At 50.3% G+C, this 27,959-nt stretch overlaps 1 long non-coding RNA gene across 1 annotated transcript; it reads right to left on the bottom strand.

Annotated features, from left to right (window-relative positions):
- Positions 1-17,453: 17,453 nt before the first annotated feature.
- On the bottom strand, positions 17,454-26,914 carry LOC134557954 (uncharacterized). The gene is made up of 3 exons (XR_010082229.1): positions 26,699-26,914; positions 18,323-18,478; positions 17,454-17,948 (listed from the first exon to the last, which is right to left on the bottom strand). It is a non-coding gene; the product is annotated as an uncharacterized LOC134557954 (long non-coding RNA).
- Positions 26,915-27,959: the final 1,045 nt, after the last annotated feature.

Here is a 27,959-nt window from a genome sequence, read left to right on the forward strand (position 1 = left end):
TGCTTTCAAAACAGAAATAAACACGGGCTCCTGAACTGGTTAAAGCAGCAACAACTCCCAAAGAAGGGAGGCAGAACCCACAGAAGGAGAGCAGAATCCACAGAAGGGCAGCAGAACCTGCAGAAGGAGAGCAGGACTCACAGAAGGGAGGCAGAACATGGAGTGGCAGGGGCTTGTGCCATCCCTGAGACCCCTGAGCCCATTCCCTGTCCATCCCATTCCCTGTCCATCCCATTCCCTGTCCATCCCATTCCCTGTCCATCCCATCCCCTGTCCATCCTGAGATGCTGCACACGCAGTGCCAGCACTGCAGGATGTCCCAGCACAGGACAGACACACATTTCAGTTTTCCTGGGTGAGGTACTGTGCAGTGAAAGCTCTGATCACAATCTACTGATGCTGGCCAAGGGTCAGCTCCCCAGATCAGCATTGTTGGGGAGGATTTTCTGAACACAAAGACCTGTGGTTCCATCAGAGGCACCCAGCGTGGGGTTTTACACATTCTGGTATTAACCAAGTAAAACCTGACGTGTAGCACTGGCACAGCAGCCTTGGGCCCAGCCTGAGCTGTGCCCTGCAGAGCAGGGAGTTAATCTGTGTGTGAGGCACACGTGCCTCCCATCCCAGCCAGGGGCTGAGACCAAGCCCCAGGATGCTCCTGAGCCCTGCAGAGCGGGGCTGTGTCCCTCAGCCACCCAGCCTGGCACTGCCAGCTGTGACAGAGGCACCTGGCACCTCCCTGACCCCCTGGCCTGTGGGGAAACTGCTGCCTCTGGGCAAGGGAAGGATTTCCTCTGTCCCAGGAAAGCACAGAGGAGGTGAAGATGAAAAGCAGCGTTCAAAAAGTGGAAATCAGAACTGTAGCAGAGCGATTTTCCTTTGAAAACATGACAATTGCTCAAGGCACAGGAACAAAGTGGCAAATCCTCTCCCCCAAAGTCCTGGGATCAGTAGCAAAGCCGTGGTGCAGCTCTGCACCTCCAAACAGCTGCTGGCAAGTGGAGACAGCTCCTGCTCCGTCAGACCAGCCCTGCTCAGCTGCTGTCAGCTCTGCTCCCCGCGGCAGCTGGGGCTGAGCACAAACCCCAGAGCTGGAGCTGCTGCTCCGGCAGCTCCAGGCACCTGCCAGGCCTCGCTGAGACCCCGGGTGCTGCTGTGAATCCTCTCTGCGGCTCCCTGGACGTCCCTGGCACCCCGACAGTGAACTTGCCTTGGTGTGGCAGCCAGGCAGGACTGCCAAGCACAGCCCAGCCTGAGCTGGGGCCAGGCAGGGACCCTGCTCCAGCAGAACCCCAGCAGAAAGGCCAAAGCAGCTCTTCCTCAGAGCTTCACCCACTCCCCACTCCCCCCACCATCCCTGTCCAAAGCCCAGGGGTGAGCTTTGCTCTCCAGCACACCCAGAGCGATTTGCTGTGAGCCACTGAGGCTCTGCTGTCCCTGCAGGGCAGTGTGCTCTGCATGCAGGCACCAGTGCTGCATGGATGTGCTGCTGCTCGTGTCCTCTCTGATCAGATGTGTTCTGAACATCACTGGAGCAGCACCAGGCACGTTCCAGGTGTCCCTGACCCCCGCTCCTGCTGTGACACCTCTTTGCAGGTGTCCCTGACCCCCGATCCTGCTGTGACACCTCTTTGCAGGTGTCCCTGAGCCCGGGTCCTGCTGTGACACCTCTTTGCAGGTGTCCCTGAGCCCGGGTCCTGCTGTGACCCCTCTTTGCAGGTGTCCCTGACCCCCGGTCCTGCTGTGACCCCTCTTTGCAGGTGTCCCTGACCCCCGGTCCTGCTGTGACACCTCTTTGCAGGTTGGGATTTCCAGCCCCAGCTCCGGGGCCGGGCTCTCAGTGAGGATTTGTTCTGCTCCCGGGGCATTTGGGGTTCCTGCCCTGCCCTCTCAGGCTGACAGGGTGTCTGAGCCCACACACGGGGCACTGACCACACACCTTTATTCCATTTATCCAATAAAAGCACAGATTCCCCGGTCTCCCTCGACACCCTCCTCCTTGGGGAGCGCAGCTCAGCAGCCCAGGCACTGGGGCTGTTTAGCCTCAGGAAAGGCACACAATACCTGCCTGCTCCCAACTTGCTGCAGCTTGTGCTGTTTTCCTCTGTGGCCATGAAATAAAATTAAAGATCAATTTAACCGCCTGGAAGAAGCAAACCTATAAATAAGTAGTCATAAAACCTAGAAGACAAGACAGGAAGAAACAAAATCTAACGAACAAGAATAGAGGCTGAAAATTCAATTCCAGGAGTCACTGAAGAAAAATTGCAGAACTGAACAGTTCTGGGGAGGAAAGGAATTCACAATTTTTCCTGGAAGCACTGGCCAGTCATACACATGTTCTGAACAGGGCAGATTCATGCATTTTATGGGTTTTGCACCTTGGTGCAAACCAGGAGTTGCTGCCCTGAGGATTTTACAGTCTGAGGGTGTGATCACACTGCTTCTGTAGCTGTGGCAATTCCGAAACAAACAGGATTTCATTAGCAAAAATCTCCATAAATAACCATTCTCCAGAAACCCCTGAATGGGGATAACACAGCCAAGACATCATGGCACAGCCCCAGAAATTATAAGACAAACTCCATCTTTGCAAAGATGTGAACTCCTGGAAGAATTTCCAATTCAGCCTTTTCCAATTCAGAGTGTGAGACCATCACAGAAAAAGGAGAGAGGAACCAGCCTGGAACTCAGGGATTTGGGGGAGAAGAGCAGAATGGGCCATACTCGATTTTTGCATTGCATATTACAGAAAGGACACTTTGCCAAGCTAAAAGTTTCATTAGATCAGTGTCAGGGATCCTACTGAGTGCTCTGGAACCAGGATTCATTCTCATCCATGTGCCATAAGAACCTTGCCCAAAATCCAGGTTATTTTAACACTGACAAGGGCAGAAAGGCCCCTCTTTGGTGCTGTAAAGAAAACAGAGTGTGGCACCAAAGGCACCCACATGCACATCCTTCTTAGGGATGGTAATTACAGTCTTAGGACAGATTAAGCAATATATTCAAGGGGCGAGGAATAGGGAAATGATAATATTACTCAATTCTTTCACAGAGCAATTTATTTTCTCTAGTTCTCAATGTTTATTTTAGAGATTTAATATCAGATATTTCAAGGTGCAGTTCTGATGCTTCTGGAGCTTGGTGGATAACTTATTAACCTGTTAGAGGGAGAGACTTTCAAGCTCAAGTGCAGCCTGGATTGTGACTCCTGGCTTGGCTCCGTGCCTGCATCCCAAGCCAGGCTGAAGCTGCACACGCAGACCTGGAGGTGTCTGCTCCCCCTGGGTGGGGATTTCTCTCCAGAGTACATATCCCAGGGGGTAAACACTTGTTGCTGCTTTTACTGCTTGCTGAGTGAGTTTTCTTCACTGCTGATTTGCAACATGACAAAAAACAAAGAGTAACTCAGAGTGAGGAGTACCAAGACAAAAACAACCCTGTCTCTTTCCTTAGGGTAATAAAATGTCTTGACTGTTCACCAAGCACTGAGGTAAAGCACGAGGATTTTGTGTGCTGGGTGCTGTGCTGATTCAAAGGAGCCTTTTCATGTCACTTCCAAGTGACAGGGAAGCTCTTCTGCCTGATATGCTGATGTTGATCTTTTTTTTCAGCAATGAGAAAAACAAGATTTTCACAAATAGATTAGAATTTTCTTTTATGTGTTTCTCTTAATTCTTAACTGTTTTTAGGGAAAAAATAAAATAAAATAAAATAAAATAAAATAAAATAAAATAAAATAAAATAAAATAAAATAAAATAAAATATTAAAAGGGGTCAGGAAGTTTCCTTCACCTAAAAGAGAATCCACAGACCTGGGTAGGTGGCACTGTGTGGTAGCAACAAGAAGAGACAATTTAATAGGGTTCTTTCTGTTTCACCTGGAAAAAAACCCATAAAATATGGGCTTCTTCCTCAACGTTTGTCAAATACTGAGTTTGCCTTTTGGCACCCCTGTGTGAGATCCTTCCACCTAACAAAAGCCAGGGAATCAACCCAAAGAATTAATGCCAGCAGCAATACCTGTGTCTGTGGGCCTCCTGTCCCACGTGCTGCTGGTCACAAACAATCAGAAAGCTTTGAAGGGTCTGTTTTTCTTCACCAACCAGCCAGATTTATCTTCACACAAAATATTTTGTGAGGCTTGGTTTTTTTGGGGTGGGGTTTGGGTTTTTTTACTTGTTTTGGGCTCTCTGCTGTGTTTTGTGAGGATTTTTCCCCCTCACACCCCATCCCTCCACCAGCCCTGCTGTTCCCTGCTGACTCCCCAGGAGTTGTGCCCCTGCCACTGGGCTGAGCAGCTCCCCAAATGCCAAACCTCCCACCTGGGCACAAATGCAGTTTTACAGAGGCACCTGGAGACAGAAATTCGGCTCCTCAGGACAGAGCAGTCTCAAGTACTGAACTCCTTTTGGAATATTTATTCAGCTATCATTCTGTATTTATGAAAGCCGAGGTGAGACTGAGGAGGGGCTGGGGAACTTCAAAGCCCCAAGCCACAGGTCTCTCTTGGAGATTTTTGCAAAAACCACCTGAGGAAATATGTCAAGTGGTGGGTGTTATGCAGTGATTTTTCATTAATTTTAATTACTGTCATTCTATAGGATAGTGAGCATCCTCAGACCTTCGCCTCCAAATTGCACTGGGACTGATGCCAAGTTTCTTCTCCCCCTTTGGTTCCCTCCAGCAGTATTTAGTAATGGAATCGCTTAAACATGTTTAAATAAGAAGGGTAAATGCCAAACACTTCTGAATGAGAAGGAACGTGTATCTTAAATGGCACATGAAGCCTTTATTCATAATTCTATAAACTGAAAACCTGGGCTATTTGGGATCAAATGGAAGGCTTGATCAGGCTTGAGGAGGGAGTAGATGGAACATCCCCATTTAAGGAAAAGCAAAACAAAACACAAAGTGACTCTTAGCTTTTCATAAGCATTAGGAGTGCACGCTGGGGGAGGGGGAGGAAGAGACAAAAAACCAGAATCAATTCCCTTGATGGGAGCTTATTGGCTTACTCAAAAAAAAAAACCCAAAAACCCCACAAACAAAAAACAAACAAACAAAAAAAAACAACGCAGAAAACCAAAACAAACTGGTTTTTGTACTAGATTTGCAATACAGGTGATGTCATCCTCCTCCTCCTCATTTCATCCTGGCTCCCTTGACGAGCTGTGCTGAGTCCAGATCCATTCTCCCCCCACAGCCCCCAGCTGCCCTAGGAGAGCTGCTTTTCCAGCCTGCCCAATTTGGGACAAGTCCTGTGCCAGGAGAAGCACCGAGCTGCCAGCCTGCCCTGCCTGCCCTGCCTGCCACCAGCCCAGCCTGGTGCCCACCTCCTGCCAGGCAGGGGCACAGGGCAGGGAAAGGGAAACCACAAATGACCAATTTCACCTTTGCAATGATCACCAGCTGCTCAAGAGCAAGATCTCACTGGTTTGTGAGGTAAATACTCCACTAAAGCCTGAATCCTGACTGGAAGTGTAGAGGCAGCAGCTGCAGCCCTCCCGTGTTCTGTTCTTGGGCAGCAGATGGTGGGGCAGAGATGGCAGATCCACATTAATCACAAGTGCCCCGTGAAAGCCGTGCTGTATCTGCCAAACCAGAGGGTTTCCTCTCCACAGAGCCATCCTCACAGGATTCACCCCAGGGAGACTTTGCAGAGGGGTGCTGCAGGCAGGACAGGGATCCTCACCCAGACCCTGCTGCCCGTGTCACCCCCAGAGACACTTCCCTCTGCTCGGGGGAGGCAGGCAGCAAACAACCTCTCATTTCCTGAGCTCCCCACAGATAACCAAGCAATAAACTCACCATTTCCCCCGGTTTATATCCCTCACACCCACCAGTGCAGCTCACCCACAAGCTCAGGTGTTTTCATGTGAGCAGTGCCAGCAGAAAGGGGAACACCTTCCACCCTCCCCAAAAACAAGTGCCAGCTCGGGGTGGTGAGTAAATACAGCCACCATTCCTCTGCACAGGCACCACATCACCCTCTCCAAGGCGTCCCAGTCCTCCCCTCCCTTTGCAGCAGGCTCCTGGTCACGCCTGCTGCCCCAGGCTTGCCTTGCCCCACCTTCCCCAGCTCTGCTGTTCAATTTGGGTAAAAGCCAGCAGTGTGCCAGGCCCTGGGCTTGCACAACACTTCTTACTCTGAGTTTCCTACAAAGAGCCTCCTGAAGAGCTCCCTCTCCATCTGGAGAGGAGGGTTTGCTTGGGGTTTTTTAGGGTGGGTCTCTTGGGGTGTGCGTGTGTTTGGGGTTTGTTTGTGCCCCACCCCTCCAGCTGCAGATTTCTCTCTGCATCATCCCCAGCCCAAGGAAATCTCCCATTGTGCAGTTTACAGTGTCCTCATGGTGCAATTTTCCTGCAACTACCAGTGAAATTTTGGGAGCAAATCTATGCTGGAGGCTTTTAGAGACCTACATTTAACAGAGACTAAACCAAGGCTGAGTTACATCTAAGTTACAGAATTATCCTTCAGTGTTCTGAGTGAAATCTTAGAAGGGATTTTCTCATTCTCTCTCCAATCAGTGTTCCCCCTACAAAATATACCTAGTTGTCTTGAAGCTATATTCAGCTATTTTAAATTCAGTTTAAACTCATTAACTAGCACTGCACAGAAGACTGAAGAGGTTTAGACACCAGATGGAAGATACAAAATGATCAAGAAGTGGGAAATCTTCAAGGCATCCAGGAGATTCCTCCAGGTCTGGAGGGGTGTGTGAGAGCAGTGCCTGAGATGGGACAGGTGAGCCAGCAGAGCCACCAGAGGAAGGAGATCAGGAGTTATTGAGGGGCACAGGAAGGACAGGACAAGTGGAAGGGGGATGGAATTAGGTGATCTTTAGGTCCCTTCCTGCCCAAACCATTCTGGAATCCTACGGGAAGGCAGCCTTGTGTTCTCTTTGGGTCACCTTTGGTAAAGCAGAGATGGATTTCTGCAGGAGGGGATATTTCACACGAGTACCTGGAGTCAGTGCAAGACTTCAAGTGCACCTGTGGGCTGAAAAGCCTCTGAACCTCTGCCTTTCCAGAAGGCAAAGCAGAGGCAGCAGAGAACATCACTGCTCTCCCCATGCCCATGCTGCATTCTCTTCTGTAACAGATAAAGCATTAATGAGAATTCTTCATGTTCCCCTTATCAACAGCCTGAATCCTTGCACTGCTGAGGAACACCGGGCCCTTTTTACCTCAGGACATGGGGTTTGTTTACTTCTGCATGACACATTAGAGCCCAGCCTTCAAGAAACACAGGGAGGTCACTCCTTCACTGGAGTCTCTGTGCCTGTTTGGCTCTGAGACCTGCACACGTGAAGAGCCCCATCTTTCAGCATCAGCAGGTTTACAGAGGACATGCTCAGCTTTGAGGCACGGGGAAATTGATCCTGCAGGGCTGTTTATTCACCAGCACACCTTGGAGTGCTCCCAGGGCACCTGCAGGAGTGGGATTGTGCAATTGCCACTTCTCCCTCAACCAAACAGCAGCAACATTTGTAGAAGGCAAAGGTATAATCACAGGGAGTGTTGCAGCCAAGTTTCACAGCTCAGACATAAAAAAAGAAAAAAAGCTAATTAGGAACATCTATTCTGGAGCCTGCCTGCCCTCTTTGTTTATTCCCTGCCCCTGAAGCAGCGTTAGCTCTGGGAGGGGAGCTGGTTTGAGCACGTGTGATAACCTGGTCCATACACACGCTTTCCTGAGTGACACTGCATCACCTGATACAACATTCAGTAGAAATCCATCCAGTTTTACTGGCCTGAGCTTTTGAAATAGCTGTTTTTACTGAATGATTTTTAAAATAGTTTCTTTTACTGAATAATTTAATTACTAATTAAGGCCAATATTTATTAGCCTTATTTAATTTAAATGTTCACACACAGAATTAAAGAGGATAATCCTCTGCTCCCTGAGGTCTACAAAGAGATCCTTCCCACCCCTGTGAGCTGCAGCCTCCTTTGTCCAGGCAGAAGTCAGAGCTGACCCACAGCAGTCTCTGCCTCCCTTGCCTGGAGTGGGACATTTCCATCCACAGGCAATCCCTGGGCTCCCCTTGCTCTCTCAGCCTGCCCATCACCACCTCTCACATCCCTGCAGCCCCAGGCTGTGGCTTCTTCTGGATTGATCCCTACAGAATGAAATCCAGCAGGGCTCTTCTAGGAATGCAAGGAAACTCCATCAAGAAGATATTTTTTGGGGAAGGAGGCAAACCTTGCAGTTCTTCATCTGACAGACTTCTTCCCTCTCACTTTGTGACTCACATTAACACAACTGCCTTGGCCTCACTTTGTGCAGCTGCTCTTTCCAAAATAACCTGTGGTCACCTACAACATGCAGCAGTTCCACTCTTCATCTGTGACAAGCAAATGCTGCATTTTCTGCACAAGTAAGACAAAAGTTTTAGAAGAAAAAGCCGTGTCAGAACATTAATTCAGACCAAGGATACAAGCCTATTTTGTGAAGAGTTTAGTAAATCCTTCCTGTCACCTCTTCCTGCTATTCCTCATGGCACTATTCTTAAAAACTCCAAACCAAAACAACACCAAACCCCAAATCCTGAAGATTAAGAACAATGGGGCTGCTCCCATCACCACCCTCCTGGCTGAATGCCCTGGTCCAGCTCATCAGGCTCAGAATTTGGGCTCAGGGTCTGGCTTTGGGTGCATCCCCAGTGGCACTTTGAGGAGGGGCTGCCCAGCTCCCAAAATAACGAGCCCTGGCTGAGGTCTGTACATAAAATAATGGTGGGGAGCAGGCAGCCCTTGCCAGAATGCACATATGGGTGAATAAGGATGCTTAAGGGGATGCAGCAGTAAGGAGATACCTCTCAGGTGACTGATCAGAGTGAAAACTATATTCCAGTTTATTACACTGCCTGCAGATATAAAATTGAATGGTAATTGTTTGAACTAGACTCAGCAATGCCTACCACCAGCCACTAATGAAAGAAACCTGTGTTGTCTTGCACTGTTGGATTAGGATTGTTGAGTACATTGTATTTTTAGAACAGCAATAAGGATCTTTTACATTGCTCATGAAACACACGGCACAGGTTTAACCAGGCACAACAACTTGTCTGGCTGGAGCAGAACTGCAGCAGGGGAAAAGCTGGGACTGATTTCTACAGGGCACAGGAGACAAGGCTGCAGCCTTAACAATGCCAAATTCAACTATATTTTGTAGCCTCATCAGGATTCTTTGGTGTTTTAGAAGTAAAAATGGTTCAGGTTTTGGGGTTTTGTGGGGGGGGGTTGCCATTTTTTTTTTAAACTTTTGTTTCATGAAGGAAAACAAGAACACAAAGCAATGTAAAATACACGGTTTGGCTGAATTTCCCACATGAAGAAGCAGGGCTTGGAGCACAGCTGGTGAAGCTGGAACGCCACCACAATCTGTGCACAACCCTTGCATGCAAATCAGCTGCAGAAAGCAGTGGGTGAAGCCCCAGCTCTGCAGGATCTGACACCGATGGTGTGAGCGTCAGGAAGCCTGCAAGAACACTTGCATTTTCCATATGCAGGGGCTGGATTTAGTCCATTTAGGACTTTTTCATGGAAAACACTGTGAGATGAGGAATGGTTTCCCAGCTGGCTGCTGCCCTGTAAGGCTCTCAGGCAGGCTTTGCAGTTCTTGTCCCCACACTGCAAGCTCTGTGTGGGGTTTGTGAGCTGGGCAGAGCCGAGCTGCTTGCACCAGTGCTGGGGAGCAGGACCCAGCTCAGCCCTCCCCTGGCAGCAGCGCCAGGAGCTCTGCAAGGGCAAAGAGCCCCGATTGCAGCGGGGAGAAGGCTGGGGAGGAAACACGGGGAGAAGGCTGGGGAGGAAACACGGGGAGGAAGATACGGCTGTGGAAGGAGCTCCCGCTCCCCCAGCACAGCGGGATTTGCAATCATATCTCTCATTTTGGTAGGAAGCTGAAGAGCTCCCGCCCTGCTGTGAATGTGCCGCGGAGCCCCCGGTGGCACCGCAGCCCTCGGCACTTGTCAGCAGCACCAGGAGCTCTCCTGAGGGCAGGGGAAGCCGGAGCCGGGCTCAGGAGTGGCTGCAGAGGGGAAGGGAGCACCGGAGCATGGCAGAGGTGAGCCGTGGTGCCACTGCCTTCCACTGCTGCTGCCAGGGAGGGGATCCCGGGCATTCTGATTCCCCTCTCTGCTAAGTCACTCCTGTTATCGAGGCACAAAAACATACACCAGCCTCTTTTTTCTTTTGTTTGTTCTGGCTCCCACAGCGCCGTGCCAGTGCCTGGCCCGTGTCAAACATCTGCTCCTCCCTGCCCAGCAATGCAGTTCGTGCCACCTCCTCAGGGGCTGCTGGTGACACCAGCGGGGCACAGCTCAGACACCCTGCAGGGTCTGCACACCCCGGATCCCTTCTGGGATCTTCTTCTGGGATTCGGGGACCTGCGGGCTGCAGGAGCGGTGCCACAGCAGGGTCTGCACACCCGGGGATCCCTTCTGGGACCTGCGGGCTGCAGCAGCAGGGGCAGACCCCGGGCGTGCAGGGGCACAGGGAAGGGGCAGCGATGCCACCAGCAGCGGGGTCCTGTGCAAGCCTGGGAATTACCTGGGACAGAGCAAAGCCGAGCCCAGGTTCCCTGCACGGAGGGAATCCACCCGAGACCTCGGCAGGAGGGACACTGGGGAGATGCCAACAGAGGGAGCCCCTTGGTTCAAGACCTCAGACTTACAAGGTCAAGCCCCTGCCCTGTAACCACGACTGGACACCTGCCCCAGGTAAAACCCTACAGAATGCCAGGGTAACCCCACCCCTGCCCTGTAACCACCAGTGGACACCTGCCCCAGGTAAAACCCTATAAAATGCCAGGCTAACCATGCCTCAGGACCTCGGATACATTAAACCCTGAGCTCTCCATCACCCCCATCCCGTTTATCAGCCGCGGGCACCCAGCTGAACTGGGACTGGGATCGGGGGATCCCCCCTTAGCACAGGCTCCCAGCAGGGCTGGGGATGCCCGGCTGAACACCCCAAAATGCCTCCCCCAGCCTGGCTCAGGGCATTCCTGCTGGGCAGGGGGCAAGGGGAGCACCCTGGGGAGCCCCCAGCGGGCTCACACCGCCCAGGCTGACCCTGGGCACAGCTCTGAGGGGTTTTTGACCTCCTGTCAACCTCCGGGTATGGTGAGATCCACCCCTGAGCACGGCTCTGAGGGGTGTTTGACCTCCTGTGAGGGGGGCATGGTGAGATCCACCCCTGAACAAAACTCTGAGGGGTGTTTATTTTCCAGCCTGTGAGGCGGGCATGGTGAGATCCACCTCTGCTTGGGTGTAGCTCCGTAATCTGCGCTGGAATTTTCACAAAAGGGCTGCTAGTACGTCAGCCACGATATTCCACTTCTGTCTGGCTGCAAAGGGGGATATGGAAAAAATCAAAAAAGTGTTAATCAAGCGCTAATCTTCCTGCTAATTATTATAACTGCTTACATTTGGAATCTGTGTATATGTCTCTCTCATTTTCCTCCTCTAAATGGGAGTGAAACGTACAAAAGGGCAGGTATTTCCTCCTTTCTGGTCCTGCTCCACCTATTTATTGGGCCATACTACATGCCTGGGAGTTTCATAATGGGAATTGGAAATGGAATTAAAGAAAAGGAAATTGCTACAAATGAAGCAATTTCCTGGGTGTAAACAGGGCTTGGAATTTTGCAGAACAGATTTCACATGAAAACATATTTTGTTCTGTCAAACAAATGTGACGATTTCTTGCTAGATACTATTTAGCTGAGAACACTAACAAATAACCTCATTAAGATTGCTGATGGCATAAATGACCAAGGACTGAGTGCTGAAGTCCTGATTTGGGCAAACCTCCAGAACTTCAGTGATACTTTTGTCCCAGTAATCACATCAGGATCTGCTCTTGGCAGGTCCAGCCCTAATGGATAACAATACACCCTGGACTAACTCCTTCACAATTTGTTAATTTGCTTTACAAACATTGAGACTGGAGGAGCTAAATCCCAGGGACTTCCACTAGGAGTGAATCCCTTTTGATGTTTATGCAGTTTTATGACACCATTTAGACATCTGGGTGTCTGCACCAACTACAGCCTGGCCTTGGACACTTCCAGGGATGGGGCAGCCACAGATTCTCTGGGCACCCTGTTCAATTATTTCACAAATAGCAGTTTGAGCTTCCACTCATTTAAACTTCTTAAATAATTTCCCTCCTTTTTCTTTCAGCGCTGAGGCTTGGGCACTGAGAGCTGCTCTTCACATCAGTGAGTGGCTGTGAGTGCAGAAGATTCAGAACATTTGCCAGAACTAAGGGAGGCAGTTTGAAGTGTCTGTATGAACTGGTATTTTCTGAATGCCTTGGAGATAACCCTGCTGTGCAGCCTGCACACAGAGGGCTGAGAGTCAGTACTTTGGGCACTCAGGGCTGATTTCAGCCTTCTGAGGATCCTCTGAGGTTACCTGCCATGAGGGATGCACGTGGTGGTGTTTATTTCCTGCACGTCCCACAACTGCAGAGGGTAAAAGTATCACATCTGCAAACACTGCCTCCTGCCAGTGTGCATAATTCTTTTTTGGAAACTCTTTGAAGGCTTTGTATCAAATGTAGAAGTATTAAATTCCATTTCAGCCCCCTCTCTTCCAAGTGTGGCCCGGTGATTGTGTGCACCATGAAACAGCAGCCTCAGAAGCCCTGAAGAGCCCTCCCACTGCAGGCAGGGAATGGCTTTCACCACCCCACTGATGTTCCACTGGGGCAGAACGTGTGGTTAGCTGTCTGTCACAGCAGCAAAAGCAAACCCTGCATGGACCAGAGGTAAGAAAATCGTCCATCCAAGAATAATCAACTTTTGGAAATCATTCACTGCTGCCATAACTGAGCACAATGCACCAGCAATTAGTTGTGCATCATTGCTGTTAAACGGCACAAAGCTGGCTGCAGTGGGGGTGGTGAATATTTGTTAAGCTGGGTTTATATGAAATAAGAGATCACCTGGAGGAGGGATATTACTGGAATTTACGTTCCAGGTCATATCTGGGAATTTACGTTTCAGTTGTAGAATGTCTCCTCTTGGCTTTCCCAACCAGTGATGTCATAGATCAAAGATACTGGGTGTCTTAGAAAGCCCTGCTGAAGACACCATGAATAATTCAACATTTGCAGACCAGCTCCTGCTCTTATTTGTACTGGAGTTAATGAGAAGTGATTTCATTGAAGACAAGGAGCAGTTTTATTCCAGGGTGAGGGATGTGAGAGTGAGAGAATCAGAGTGCACCCATGGCTGTGCTGCCTCCCCAGAGCCCAGCCAGGTAAAGGGAATTCCTGGGCTGCCCTCCATGGAGAGGGGCACTTGGAGAGGGCAGGGGCTGCAACCCTCCTACAGGAACCCCTGGATCTCCTGGAAATGTGTGATGACAGAGCAGAGGAGCTCACTGCACACCCAGCAAGGATGGGCAGGCACCCGTGTCTGCCTTTGGGTGCAGCACAGAGCAGAGCACTGCTCTTTTTCTGCACCTCTGGCAACAGCAGCAGGGAAGAAGCCTGGTAATGTAACCAGGAGAAACTCATCTCTTCACAAAATAAAAAGTTTAATGCAAAACCAGCTTCTACTCAACGGCTGAGAAAGAAAAAGTAAAGTACATGGTACTGTCCTAACCTTTGTTCCTCAAGGCTTATTGGTACCACTGATATCTCTGTAACTTTCCTTTTACAGGCTCCTGCTCTTGTCTTCTTCTGCCCTACTCCTGATCCTGGAGATCTCCCCCAGTCCTGAGGCCTCAGATGAGTCCTGACTTTTCATTTAAATCCCTCCACCAAGCACTTTTCTCTAAGAATCCTTTACTGTAATTTCAGATTCTCATCCTTTTTCTTTCCTGTGTGCTTGTAAGAGTGATTTAATTTTTTTCAGAGGAAATTTTCAGCAGACTCTCTATCCCTTTATGCTCCCTTCACTGACGCTGGGAAAGTGAGAAATACCTCTGGGTGAAGTGAATGCCTGGGTAAGGTAATAGAGAACCCCAAGTTACAGCAGACCCCTCAGTAAAAGCAACTGGAAGGAGCAATAAATACCATTATCATTTACAAATTACAGCATAAACACCATCCACCACCAGCCTGGCAGTTCAAAAGTGAGCTAAGAACTCCATCAGCAGCCTGCTTTGCTTTGAATAATTAGTTTTATAAGAGAGCATTGATCAAAGGCATTGGTAGCAAGTTTAGTGAAGTGTTCATCATGTACAAAGCCGCTGGAAAATTACTCAGCCCTGAACTCAGCTCAGCCAAAATCAGGTAAACCATAAATAACCAGGGTTAAAGATGAACAGTGAGCTCTGAACAAAGGAATTCCAGGCACAGCAAAACCTGGCTGCAGTCTGGGCAGCAGTGGGTGCCTCATGGAGCAGTGCAGGAGAGCAGCTCACCTCTGTGCCCCAGGCCAAAGGGACCTGCAGGGACAAGAACACAAGGACTCTTGGTCACATCTAATTAATTGCAAAGACAGTGAAACACTGGAGATAGCGGGAAAAGTTCTTAATATGTGGTTGTAAACAGAGAAAATAACTCGGGCTTTGTGGAAGGGGCTCACCCAGCTCAAACGTGGGCCAAGGGCTCATCCTTTGCTCAGGGTTGCTCAGTTTTCTACAGAAACTGAGGTTGTCTGTAATTTTTTGCACATTTTCAGCTAGTTAATAGCTGAAACCCTTCCCTAATGAGAGGGAAAACATTTTTCCCCAGTATGGGAAATAAACTCCAACTTTCAAGCAGTTCAATGTGCACCTGCAGAACCCACAAGTATATCCATTCCTTGTTCCTTTTTCGGGAGAACCACATTAAAAATGTTCCCTACCAAATGCTCATTGTAGGGATATAATCAATGGGAGTAAATTAGAGAGGGCAAAGCAGATGCTGCTTGAATTAATTTCCAGTCTTTGCAAGCAGTTAAAGCTCCTTGCAGCACTGCCAGCATGAGCCTCCTTGCTCTTTTAATGCCACCACCAATGTATTGGCTAGTATTTGTCACTGAGAAAAAGTTACATTTTCTCATTCCTTGCTGAAGTTCACATTCAAGACAAAACTCCAAGGAACTGAATTTGACCTTGAACCAATTCCAAAAATTTCGCTTGTGCACTTCCAGTTGAAAGAAGAATCAGGGATCCTGGCTCAAGGGTGAAATGGAAGCCTTGTTTGAACTACAAAATTAGTGCAGTTTGAGAAAAATGACTGTATAGTGCAGGAACATAAATTAAAGGTAAATCGTGAAAACAATGAAGCTTTTTTTTAAAATAAAATCGCTTTCCGTTAAAAGTCAATTATTTCTCTGGAAGGTCAAATTTATTTTCAGTAATAACACTGTTCACTGGTAGACCATGAAGACCTGTACACGTCTGAAATATGTAGAACTTTTAATATGCACAACAGAAACTGGATGTTGGAACGGTGTCAAAGAGCCTCTGCGAAATTACAATGCAGGTCGGACCGCATGAAGTAATCAAAGCCTCAGTTTATTAAAATGTGTTATTTATGACTTACAGAAAATATTTCTTGTCTGCGAAAGAGAAATGAGTTAAGAATTAACCCTTTTAATATTAAGAGGTTCCTTTGTTTCATTAAACACACAAATACTGGATTTTATTCATGAAGCAGGCAAAATGGAGATGCCAAGTCTCCCACGTTATCACCCACTGGATTCATTCTGGATTCATTCTCTGGCTGATAAATCTGATTCCCACGTTGTGCCTGCAGCATGCCAGGCTGTCTGTGAGGGCGGCCTGGCTGCTGGCACGGGGTGGCACAGCCCATGCCCACCCCTGGGCAGGCAGGGGGCTGCAGGATGGTGAACCTGCCTCACACCCAGGGCTGTCAGATTTGCTGTCAAAAGAGAGATAAAACAGCTTGGGTCCTCCTGCACCAGGCTCGTCTGCAGGAGCACTTGCTTGGCTTGTAAAATAAAGGCTTTGACAATCTTTTATTCCCCTTTAAGCCTAGTCTCTCTATTCCCCTTCATACTTCAGACAAAACCCCTGAAGGACCAGCACAACATTCCCCACCAGTGCTGCTCCCTGGATTTGGTCAGATGCAAACCCACCTGTCCTGAACTTGGGAATGTTCAGGTTCAGCTCACCTGGCCTGAAATGTGTGGCCAAAAGGCGTCCCCAGGGCCAGCAGCAGGTGGGATGACAGCCTGTGGCCATTCCAGGCTGGAGCCACCCCTGGGCTTCCCTCGGCCAGCCCTGGCTCCTGCAGGGCTCTGCACCCCCAGAGCAGCGGGAACCGGGCAGGAGCAGCCCCAGGCTGGAGGGACTGCAGGGCCAGAGAGAGCCCAGCCCTGCTGAGGGCAATCACCCTGACCAGGGAAGATGCTGACCCCCCTCACACGGGCACACTCCCCCCTTACTGCAGCCTGGGTGTGGAATAGATTTCCATGTGGAATGTTAACGTTTTGTGTGTACCAGGTTTTGCCCTTTTCAGGAAATTTCATGCTCTGCCTCTCATTCCAAATTTTCAGCTAGAGCTGGAAAATACTTTTTTACATATAATGAGAAGTAGAAATTCACATTTTGACTTAAACATAACTCACAGTGCAATTCACCCCAGGTGATGATTCCCTGGAGTTCCCTAGCTGGGCTCCATGGCTCAGGGTCTCCTGACAATTGCATTAATGGCAACTGCAAGTCCTAAATCAATCCAGATCAGCAGAGGAAGATGCAGGAGACACCTGATGCTCTCTGCAGTTGTGTGCTAAATACACTGATAATAAACCTCAATATCCACACCTTGAAGTATTAACTCTTTATCAGGGAATCCTGGAATGCTTTGGGGTGGGAGGGACATTAAAGCTCAACTCTTCCCCTGTCCCAGGCTGCTCCCAGCCCTGTCCAGCCTGGCCTGGGGCACTGCCAGGGATGGGGAATACCTGCAGCAGGATGGCAAAGCTGAACATTTCCCCTGTGCTTGCCCAGGAAAAGGAATGGCTGGAAAAAGCAAGGCAGGCACAAACTGACACAGTCAGAGGCTTTACCACACTGACAGCCCCAGTGCTCTGGCACACAAGGCTCTCAGCACCTGCCCACAGCTGCACATCACTTTAAAAAGTGCACAGAGTCCTCATTCAGCTACTGGGGACAAATGGAAGCTTTACAGAAAGCACAGAGCACCGTGCCCTGCTGCTGGCTTGGTCAGAATGCAGGAAAATGCCTTTAACACAAACAGCTCCTTGCCTCTGTTCTCTCAGGCTCTGCTGGCCTTCTTGAGTCACAGTATTGAAATGATGGTGGGTTTAACACTTTCCAAAGGCTTTCAAGTCTGAATACTTCAGACCTGAAGTAAGTCTTCCCTTAGGGATTTAATGTATTTAATTATCTCTGAAGTTTTATCCATCATAATAGCTAAGTGAAATCATTGCTCTTGTATAGAACAAAGGGAAGTCAAACATATAAATCAATATTTGATTTTTTAAAGTTATTTACTGGAGCAACTCATGACAGACATAGAAACAGTAAAAGAATTCCCTATAATTATTTTTCTTACAAATTAAAAACTTAACAAAAGGGTATTTTAAAACAACAAAATTCAAGACTAATTAGCCAAGAGAAATGGAAATGTCAGCAGCATGGTGGGAGAGGCAGAAAGATGAACAACAGAGACTTTTAATTACTCCTGCATTACTTTTATGGGGTTAGGTAAAACTTGACAGGTCAGTCCTGATATAAAAGTGATCTGGAACTCCCCTCGAGATGCAAAAGCCCTTCCCAAAAGCCCAGGCTGGTGAAACCATTTTGTGAGTGTTGTTCCACTGGGATCTTCCTACTGGTTTCCTTTGTGGTCCCGTCCCTGTGCAATATCTGCAGTGCAGGAAGGCCCTGGGGGCATCAGTTGTTTCCAGGCGTGTCTTGCAGCAGAGCATGCATCCCTCCCCAGCATGCACAGAACTCTGCATGCAGGGCAGCCGTGTGAGCTGGGCAGGGCAAACCCAGGTGCTGTTTAGGGGATAACGTCAAAGTTGCAGAACACATCCATTTACTTGTTATTATATGCCTAAACTTTCTTTTACAGTGCTTGCATTTCCCATCACCCCATTAACTACACAAGGGATACAATCTGAACCACTTCCCCAGCAGGCATTAGGACAATGGATTAATTCTCAAGCCCATCCAGCAATGCTCTGCCTTGTGGCAGGGACCCCCCTTTGGGAGATGAGATCCCCAATGCCCCCAGCAGCAGAGCTGCTGCAGCTGGACTGGCCCCACTTGCTGCTTCATGGTTGGTGCCTCTGAGGTCTCAAAATGCACAATATTCCCTGCAGCTGGGGCACCCAGAACATTTCTCACCTGTTCCTCTAATGAGAACTCACCCTCTGCTACTGCATTTTTCAGTACTGGGGAGGTCTCTTGCCTTGGACCAGGTGCTTTTGTGAACCCTGATGGAACTTAGAAAGCATTGCCCCGTGCCCCAGTGCAGCTGGAAATAATCCAGGGCCAGAGACTGCTGGGAGAATCCCACCAGATCCCTAGAAAAGGAGATAAAAAGATAAAGGTTGAAGAAATTAGGAAAATGACAACAAAAAGTCTTTCTCAGCTATTAAACGTAACAGTCTACACACAGTTTAATTGCTTGCTCTGTTTTCAGTTGTGAGCATCTGCTGTTGTAACCATCAAGTAAAAACAGGGTTTAGGTATGCAAGATAAGTTTGTGGATAATGTGAAGGCAAAAATGTTGAGGCATACTATACCTTGAGTATTTACATTCCTGTTTTTATAATTATCTTAATTAAAGAGTAATTATTGCACTTACAGATAGGCTTATCTCTAACATGAAACTACCTGTCTACCATAATAAAAATGGAAAACATCAAAATTGCATTTTTTTACTGTCTTTAATAGCTGTTCTGTACTTTAAATGCTGTCTTCACCACAAGGAAAACACATTGTTATATTGCCTTGGTATTCTTAATTTGTCAAAAGCAGGCAGGTTGCTAAGAATGGAAGCAGGATTTCCAGAAGCACGGAATTAGCTGGCTAAGGGAAATATGCTTTGTATATGCTTTCATTGTATGTGAAATGAAAGACAAAAAACCTAAACTGCTAACACAGGGTTAGGCAAGAGCAGCAGGAAGAGGAGGCAGGAATCTGTGCAGGTCCCTGTGCTCCCTGCCTGAGGACAGCCCCCAGCCCCTCACCTGGGGCAGGTGTGCTGTCTGCAGCTGATCTGGACAGCAAACATTTCATCAGCCTCTCCTCTGGCTGGCATCGTCCCCAGAGCCCCCCCAGGAGCTGTGCTGGACACGGAGCAGCGTTTCTGGAGCAGACAAAGCCCAGCAGGCAGGGGCACACGGGGATCATCCTCACTGCCTCCCCTCCTGACACCTCACCTGCACCGAGATCAAAGGGACCAAACACTGCAGCAGCCCCAGCGAGGGCCCTGGGGACTGAGCTGCAGGGAGGCCTGGCAGGGCGGCAGCTGGGACATTCAAACAGCTCACAAACCCTAACCTGCGTGTTTTAAACACGGCCTAGAAATAAATTAGGTAAGGTCTTACAAAGCTGGCAGAAGCCAGAGCGAGCCCTGCTCTCCCTGAGACCAAGGGAGGCTCTCAGCACTGGGACCAGCTCTGGTGTGTGCTGGTTAAACAGAGGGCACTGCACTCAGCACCTGAGGCACCTTCTAGCCCCACTCATTTCCCCAGTCGAGACATTTCTTCCCTTCTGTTTAAAATTTCATAGAGGAAGATGATGCCCTCATTGTTACCCAAACAGCTCAGTTGAGCCTGAGCTTCCTTTTACTGCTCTCAAAACAAGCCCCCCATCACCACCACCAAACAAGAAACAAACCAGCAAAACCCCCCCAAAAAACCTGCCCAAACAACTCACAGAGATCACTTCAGTATAGCACCTTAATCTTTTAATTAACAATAACTGGAACAAGACAGAGAAAGCACCAACTGCAATGAGACCAGAGAGTTCCTACTGCTGTCCTGGGATGATTGCACCCTAGGCTGATATTTATGGCAAGATATACAATTTATTTGTGCAGCTAGAGGATTACTGACCTGTCCAGTTTGTGTGTTCTCAAAAACAAAGGGGGATTTCCCAAATGCACAGCCAAGGCTGGCTGTGATGGCAGCATGCAGCTGCAGCCTGTGCTTGCCCTGCTGTCCAGGGGCTGCTCCTGGGTTTGAGTGTGGGTGTTTCCCCTGCTGCATGGTTTGCAATGTCCCTGAGCTGCTGCGTGGCATCCCTGCCCACATCATCCTCAAGGCCCTTCCAACCCAAAGTGAGCCAGGATTCTGTGATATCTGGGATATGTTCTGTGACCTGAGTGCTCAAGGAGGCTTATCCATCAGACTTTGGGGAAAAAAAAAAGCCAAATAAAACCTTCTGACTCTTATTCAGAACAAATGGACTTCCCCACTAATTATCTGTGCCCAGGTTTTGCTGTGCAATGAGCAGAAGTGGGGCTGCAGAGTACTGAGGATGGATGTCCTGCACACACAGATCTGTGAACCAGGTGCAGTCCCGTCTCGGGAAGAGCTTTCCTTTGTTTCCATCCTGCCCTCCAGTGGTTTAACTGGGGGTGAACTGGGAGACAGGTCAAGGCAGAGCTCAAATAAAGCACCAACCAAAACATTTTAGCCTATTTTTCTGACTGGCTACAAAAACAATACAGGTCACGTGCTAAAATTACTCTATTTGCAAAAATAAAAAAAAAAAAGAAGGGTTTTTTTTTGTGTGTGTATGTGTTTGGTTTTGTTGGGGTTTTTTTGTTTGTTTGTGCATTTTTTGTTTGGTTGGTTGTTTTTTTGTTTTGGTTTGGTTTTTTTGGGTTTTTTTGGTCTGGTGAAGTATTTTACCTGCCAAGAAGAGGGTTAAAAAACCTGCATAATTCCCTCATCCCCAGCACATACATGAATGGTTATTATTTCTGGTTGCACAGGGCCTTTGTTTCACTCTGACAAAGCCTAGGAGAATACTGATTTTATTCTGCAGAATGATGGGTGTGGAAAGGAGCTCCTTTCACAGGGAGCTGATGAGATGATTGCTCCCAGCACCCAGGGCTGGGAACAAAACCTGCCACAGCAGCGTTCAACCCACAGCAACCCTTGGGATGGGATGGGAACTGCTCCTCTGCTCAGCAGGGGCTGCTTGGCAGCCTCCACATCCAAATGCTCTGCCCTAGAGCCCAAACCAAACCCATCCTGCGCCCAAACCAAACCCATCCAATGCCCAAACCAAACCCATCCAGTGCCCAAACCCATCCAGTGCCCAAACCAAACCCATCCAGTGCCCAAACCAAACTGTTCAGTGCCCAAACCAAACCCATTCAGTGCCCAAACCAAATCCATTCAGTGCCCAAACCCATCCACTGCCCAAACCCATCCAGTGCCCAAACCAAACCCATCCACTGCCCAAACCCATCCAGTGCCCAAACCAAACCCATCCAATGCCCAAACCAAACCCATCCAATGCCTGAACCAATCTGATCCAGTGCCCAAACCAAACCCATCCAGTGCCCAAACCAAACCCATCCAATGCCCAAACCAAACCCATCCAATGCCTGAACCAATCTGATCCAGTGCCCAAACCAAACCCATCCAGTGCCCAAACCCATCCAGTGCCTGAACCAAACCTATCCACTGCCCAAACCAAACCCATCCACTGCCCAAACCAAACCCATTCAGTGCCCAAACCAATCTGATCCAGTGCCCAAACCAAACCCATTCAGTGCCCAAATCAAACCCATCCAGTGCCCAAACCAAACCCATCCACTGCCCAAACCCATCCAGGTGCCCAAATCAAACCCATCCAGTGCCCAAACCAAACTGTTCAGTGCCCAAACCAAACTGTTCAGTGCCCAAACCAAACCCATCCAGTGCCCAAACCAAACCCATCCAGTGCCCAAACCAAACCCATCCAGGTGCCCAAATCAAACCCATCCAGTGCCCAAATCAAACCCATGCAGTGCCCAAACCCATCCAGTGCCCAAACCCATCCAGTGCCCAAACCAAACCAGTGCCCAAACCATCCAAACTCATCCATGAGCTCAGTTTTCCTGCCAGTGTCACCAGAAGGGCTGAAACAGTAAAGGGAGTTTCTGTGATCTCCCACAGCTCCCCAAAAAGGGAGGGCAGCATTTGGCTCCAGCTGGGAACATTCAAACCTTTGATGGATCCTTGTGAGCCATTAGGAAATGCCACCAGTACCTGCACACCAACACAATTGTGCTTTTGGATAAACTTCTGTTGTGCCCAGAGCAGGATTACATAAAGTACAATGAGGGATGGAGAGCTTCCCATTCCTGTCCCACCACATGACACAGATTTTTCCAAAGGGAATGTTTAAACATTCTCTATTTAATGCTTAATCGCAGGGATGCAGAGAAGGGGAAGGAAAAATGGGAATTGATAATTGTATGACTAAAATTAGTTATAACCACCTGCAAAATTATTCCCTTCATTTACCATAAGGGGACATGGAGAGGGAGGTTGGAGACATCTTGAATAAATTTTAAGAATTGATAATAATAATAATAATCTTCATGATTGTTTTTATTATGGCAAACTTCCAAAAAGCTGTGCTGATCCTTAATACTAGTTCCTCCGGACAATTAGAACACTGAATTTTTCAATATAACGTTAAAAACTGGGATCTGTGCTGTTTTCTCAGTCCATAAGCACTGTGCAAGTGCCAGACCCTGCACTGGTGACTGTCTCAGTTCCCCAGTGAGCCTCCTCCCCCTTTCCATCAGAATGTCTCTGTCCATTTCCCATCACTCGGGATTACGAAAAGCAGCTTGGCCTCAGTCAGACTGGGGCAGCTCTGCTGATAAAGCCAGCGGGGGAAGCAAACAATTTGTCAAACCTCACCAGTCCCAAACACGAGGAGCCCTGGCAGGCAGCCCCGGCATGGCTCAGGCTGGTTCCATGGCACAGGGAAGGGCAGAGCCGTGCTCAGAGCCCCTGCCTGGGGAATCCCTGCCCAGCAGCCCTGCCCTGCTGCCCCTCACAGAGAGAGGAGCCCTGCCCTGCTGCCCCTCACAGAGAGAGAGGAGCCCTGCCCTGCCCTGCTGCCCCTCACAGAGAGAGAGGAGCCCTGCCCTGCTGCCCCTCACAGAGAGAGAGGAGCCCTGCCCTGCCCTGCTGCCCCTCACACAGAGAGGAGCCGGCCCTGCCTTGCTGCCCCTCACAGAGAGAGAGGAGCCCTGCCCTGCCCTGCTGCCCCTCACAGAGAGAGAGGAGCCCTGCCCTGCTGCCCCTCACAGAGAGAGAGGAGCCTGCCCTGCCCTGCTGCCCCTCACAGAGAGAGAGGAGCCTGCCCTGCCCTGCTGCCCCTCACAGAGAGAGAGGAGCCCTGCCCTGCCCTGCTGCCCCTCACAGAGAGAGAGGAGCCTGCCCTGCCCTGCTGCCCCTCACAGAGAGAGAGGAGCCTGCCCTGCTGCCCCTCACAGAGAGAGAGGAGCCTGCCCTGCCCTGCTGCCCCTCACAGAGAGAGAGGATCCCTGCCCTGCTGCCCCTCACAGAGAGAGAGGAGCCTGCCCTGCTGCCCCTCACAGAGAGAGAGGAGCCTGCCCTGCCCTGCTGCCCCTCACAGAGAGAGAGAGGAGCCTGCCCTGCCCTGCTGCCCCTCACAGAGAGAGGAGCCTGCCCTGCCCTGCTGCCCCTCACAGAGAGAGAGGAGCCGGCCCTGCCCTGCTGCCCCTCACAGAGAGAGAGGAGCCTGCCCTGCCCTGCTGCCCCTCACAGAGAGAGAGGAGCCTGCCCTGCCCTGCTGCCCCTCACAGAGAGAGAGGAGCCTGCCCTGCCCTGCTGCCCCTCAGAGAGAGGAGCCTGCCCTGCCCTGCTGCCCCTCACAGAGAGAGAGGATCCCTGCCCTGCCCTGCTGCCCCTCAGAGAGAGAGAGGAGCCCTGCCCTGCCCTGCTGCCCCTCACAGAGAGAGAGGAGCCTGCCCTGCCCTGCTGCCCCTCAGAGAGAGAGAGGAGCCTGCCCTGCCCTGCTGCCCCTCACAGAGAGAGAGGAGCCCTGCCCTGCTGCCCCTCACAGAGAGAGAGGAGCCTGCCCTGCCCTGCTGCCCCTCACAGAGAGAGAGGAGCCTGCCCTGCCCTGCTGCCCCTCACAGAGAGGAGAGTGCCAGCTCTGGCTCACCCTGCAGAGCCCAGAGGAGATTCCCTCAGCTGCACCTTTGTGAGGTGAGCATGGCCCTGTCCAAAGCTGGCTCCTCTCACCTGGTGGGAGGAGGAGAATTCACAGGCTCTCATCAGGGGATCTCAGAGAACTTAAATCTCATGTCAAAGCACTTATGAGGAGCCTGGGAAGCAGCCTGGGTTCCACCTGTAGCTGCACTTCTCTGGTTCCACATTTCCATTAGACGTGAGTGTGGTTTTGTGCCATCTGCAGCTTTGAGAACAAAAGCTGCCAACACGCACACATTCTCCCAAATCAGCGCTCACAACTCCACGTTCTTGCTGATGGCACTCATCAAAAGTTTATTTCATTTTTGTGGAAAGCATTTGTACCTGCTAGTCAAAGGTCAGAGCCAGCTGAGCCCACCCAAGCCGTGTTCTGACAGTGCTGCCCACGCTGAGCTGCTGGCAGCACAGCCCTGCGGTCACTGCCTGCTGACTGGCAGGGCAGGAGTCACCCCCAGGAGCTCAGGTTTATGTTTGTATCCCCAGAACACTCCTTGCAGTGTTGTGATCTTTGTAGCTACATTTCTTTTCTCCTAAACTATGCAGGGAACTATCGTGAACAAGAATTTCATGTGCTTTTGCTTCCCCTCAGTGTCTCAGGGCTGACACTATCAGAAAGGAAGGTAAATTCTCCAGTGTGATGATGGCCCACAAACAGCCCCTGTTTTTCTCACCCCTTGGTATCTCTGACATGGATTTCGTGCTGCCCAGGCCAGCACAGACCCCGTGCTCAGGGCAGGGCCTCTGTCTGGCTAAAGATTTAAGATGCTCCTGTCTCCTCTCTGTGACCAGTTCACCTTTATCCCAGCTCATTTCTCAGCTGCTCCAGATACTTTGCCTGCCTGCCCTGGAGCTCCTCAGCTGTCCCTCGTGTTTCTTTTCATCTGGGGCTGGCTCCTGAGCTGCAGGAAGGAGCAGGCAGCCCCCGAGGCCGGCCCTGGGCTGGCAGAGGGCATCGCTGCCCTGCTCCCAGCAGGGCACAGGGCTCCATCGTCCCCAGGCAGGCAGGACACGAGGGCTGGGTGTGCTCCTGCTCCTCTGGCTCTGCCAGCACCAGCGTGGTGGAGGTGCCCACGGGCATCCTGCCCAGAGCTCTGCTCACCCGCCAGAGGCAGCACCCACACAGCCTTCAGCACTGACACAGCCAGATTCACTGCAGCCCCTTAGCTGGGGTGTCCTGGTCCCTCCTGGACCCTTCTGGACCCTCCTGGACCCTCCTGCCTCAGCATCCCACCCATCCCATTCAGGGCACATGGAAAACACTCCCAGGAGCCACGAGAGCAGCCTGCCTGTGCACAACCACCTCACTGCTTCAGCTGTGACCATTCCTGCACAAAGCACAGCTCCTCTGCCCCAAACCCTTTGTTGCAGCAGTGCAATATGTCAGAACTTATTGCCTGTGGGATGCTCTGGCACCACTGTGCACACACATGGGGCGAGGGTGACTGAGCTGCTGCTCCAACAAAGGAAAGCAGCCTGTGTCAGAGTCCCACATCTGCAAGAAAACTCCCTTCCTGTCCTCTGCAATCAGCTGAGAGGGTTGGAGCTGCTCTCCCAGCTCCTGAGAGCCCCTGGCAGCAGCACTGGGTCCTTTCAGCTGCAGAAGGAAATGTGTGCCTCGGTCCTCAGCAAAAGGAGAAGCTGCTGCCTGCTGAGATCCTGCCCTTCTGTCACATCTCCTGCTGCACTGAGGAGCCCCCTGAGGAGCCAGCCCTGGTGCCCCAGCAGGTCTGGAGCCTGGCAGTGCTCAGGGTTAGGGGAAGGCTTGGGCAGGGTCCCAGTAACAACAGGCAGCTTCCCCAGCAGCTCCCATTGTTTCCCAGTGGCATTTTCCACTGCTCCCCAAGTGTTTACATGGCTTGTGCCCTGGGGCTCCTCAGGATGGCCCAGCCACAGAGAAGGCTCCCCAGGAAGCCCCAGAGCCTGCAGGGTGACAGAGACAATGGCTCTGGAGCCAAGATAGAGCTCACAGTCTGCCTGCAATTAAGATAATTCCTAAGCAAATAAACACATCCAGTCTGGAGGGCTTGGGCAGTGCCTGCTGAGAGGAGCTGTCGAGGCAGGGAACCTCAAAGAAAGATTTGGGGAACCTCAAAGAAAAATTTGTGGAACCTCAAAGAAAGACTTGGGGTACAACTGGTGCAGATGGGCAGATCGAAGGGGCTCCTCTGGCTCCCTCAATTCATGAACACTTTTTTCCCTGGCACAAATTTCCATCCCAGTGCCACCCCTGCCATGGCAGGGACATCTCCCACTGTCCCAGGCTGCTCCAAGCCCTGTCCAGCCTGGCCTTTGGCACTGCCAGGGATGCAGGGACAGCCACAGCTGTCCTGGGCACCCTGTGCCAGGGCCTGCCCACCTTGCCAGGGAAGAATTTCTTCCTAGTATCCAAGCTAAACCCACCTTCTGTCAGTTTGAAGCTGTTCCATCTCATCCTGTCACTCCAAGCCCCTGGAAAGTCTCTGTCCCTCTTTCTTGCAGGCTCCCTTCAGGGACTAGAAGGTCACAATTAGGTCACCCCAAAGACTTCTCCAGGCACCCACTCACCTGGGGGCATCCTCCAGGAGCTCCTGACTCCTCATTAAGCAGCTCTGATTGTGGAGCACTCACACAATTATCACAGCACGGTTTGTGGAGGTGAGGCTAAATTGTCATTAACTGAAAGGCTCTGAGCACTCAAACACTGCCCCAAGAACCCAAAGTCCGCGGTCACTGCTGCTCTGGGTCACTCAAAGTCCTTCTAAGCTACAGGAGTGAGTACTGTTTTCATCTCCCAGCCTCGTCCAAAGGCTTTGGAATCTCTGACAGTTTGTTTTCATTTTACCACTTGGATACCAAATCTTTTACCACATCAAGAGTTGTGTTTGCTGCTCTTAATGCATCATGGATTTTGTCAACTACTTAAAGACTTCTTGAGCTTTTCTGGATGAGAGCACAGCCACAGGGGAAGGCTGGTTTCCCCCAAAATGGGTGGTTTTGATTCTGTCACTGAGCATCGCTGTGGGAAACCTGACAAAAGCAAGCTGACCTGGATGGTGTGCACCCCTCACCTGCTCTTTCCACCCACTCACTGTGTTCTCCAGGCCCCCAGCTCTGCCTTTCCCCTGCACACACAAGTTAAATCACGTTTCTATACAGTACAGGATGTGTATGGTATGTGTGATAGGCTATCTATGGCTCCTACACATCATATATATACATTTGGCTCCACAGTTCTCTAGAATTGTGTTCCTTGTGTACTCAGCTTGCATTATCCATTGAGATAACCATTTCCCTTATGTAATAGCTCCTGGAACTCTCACTGTGCTCCAAGGCACAAGATGTCACCTCCCTGTCCTGGGTGCTGCTCACAGGGCACATCTCAGATGTGCCCTGCCCTGTCCTGGGTGCTGCTCACAGGGCACATCTCAGATGTGACCTGCCCTGCCCTGGGTGCTGCTCACAGGGCACATCTCAGATGTCACCTGCCCTGTCCTGGGTGCTGCTCACAGGGCACATCTCAGATGTCACCTGCCCTGTCCTGGGTGCTGCTCACAGGGCACATCTCGTGCGTAACACGAGGTGAGGGCTCCAGGGCTGCAGGATGTATCAGTTACCTCAGTCAGCGATTGCACTTTGAAAGTTTACAGTGAAAGTTTCCTTTAGAAATACCTCCTTTTTCCCCTCTCTATTATTATTTGGCAGTGAGAAAAAATTATGTGTTAGGGTCAGCAGTGTACTTGGCACACGTCAGTCCCAAGGAAAAGGATGGAGCAAGCTGGAGTGGCCTCTCAGCATGGAAAACAGCAGATTTCAGCGCAGTTCTGAC

The sequence above is a fragment of the Prinia subflava genome, chromosome 14, assembly GCF_021018805.1.
Source record: "Prinia subflava isolate CZ2003 ecotype Zambia chromosome 14, Cam_Psub_1.2, whole genome shotgun sequence".
Lineage (NCBI taxonomy): Eukaryota > Metazoa > Chordata > Aves > Passeriformes > Cisticolidae > Prinia > Prinia subflava.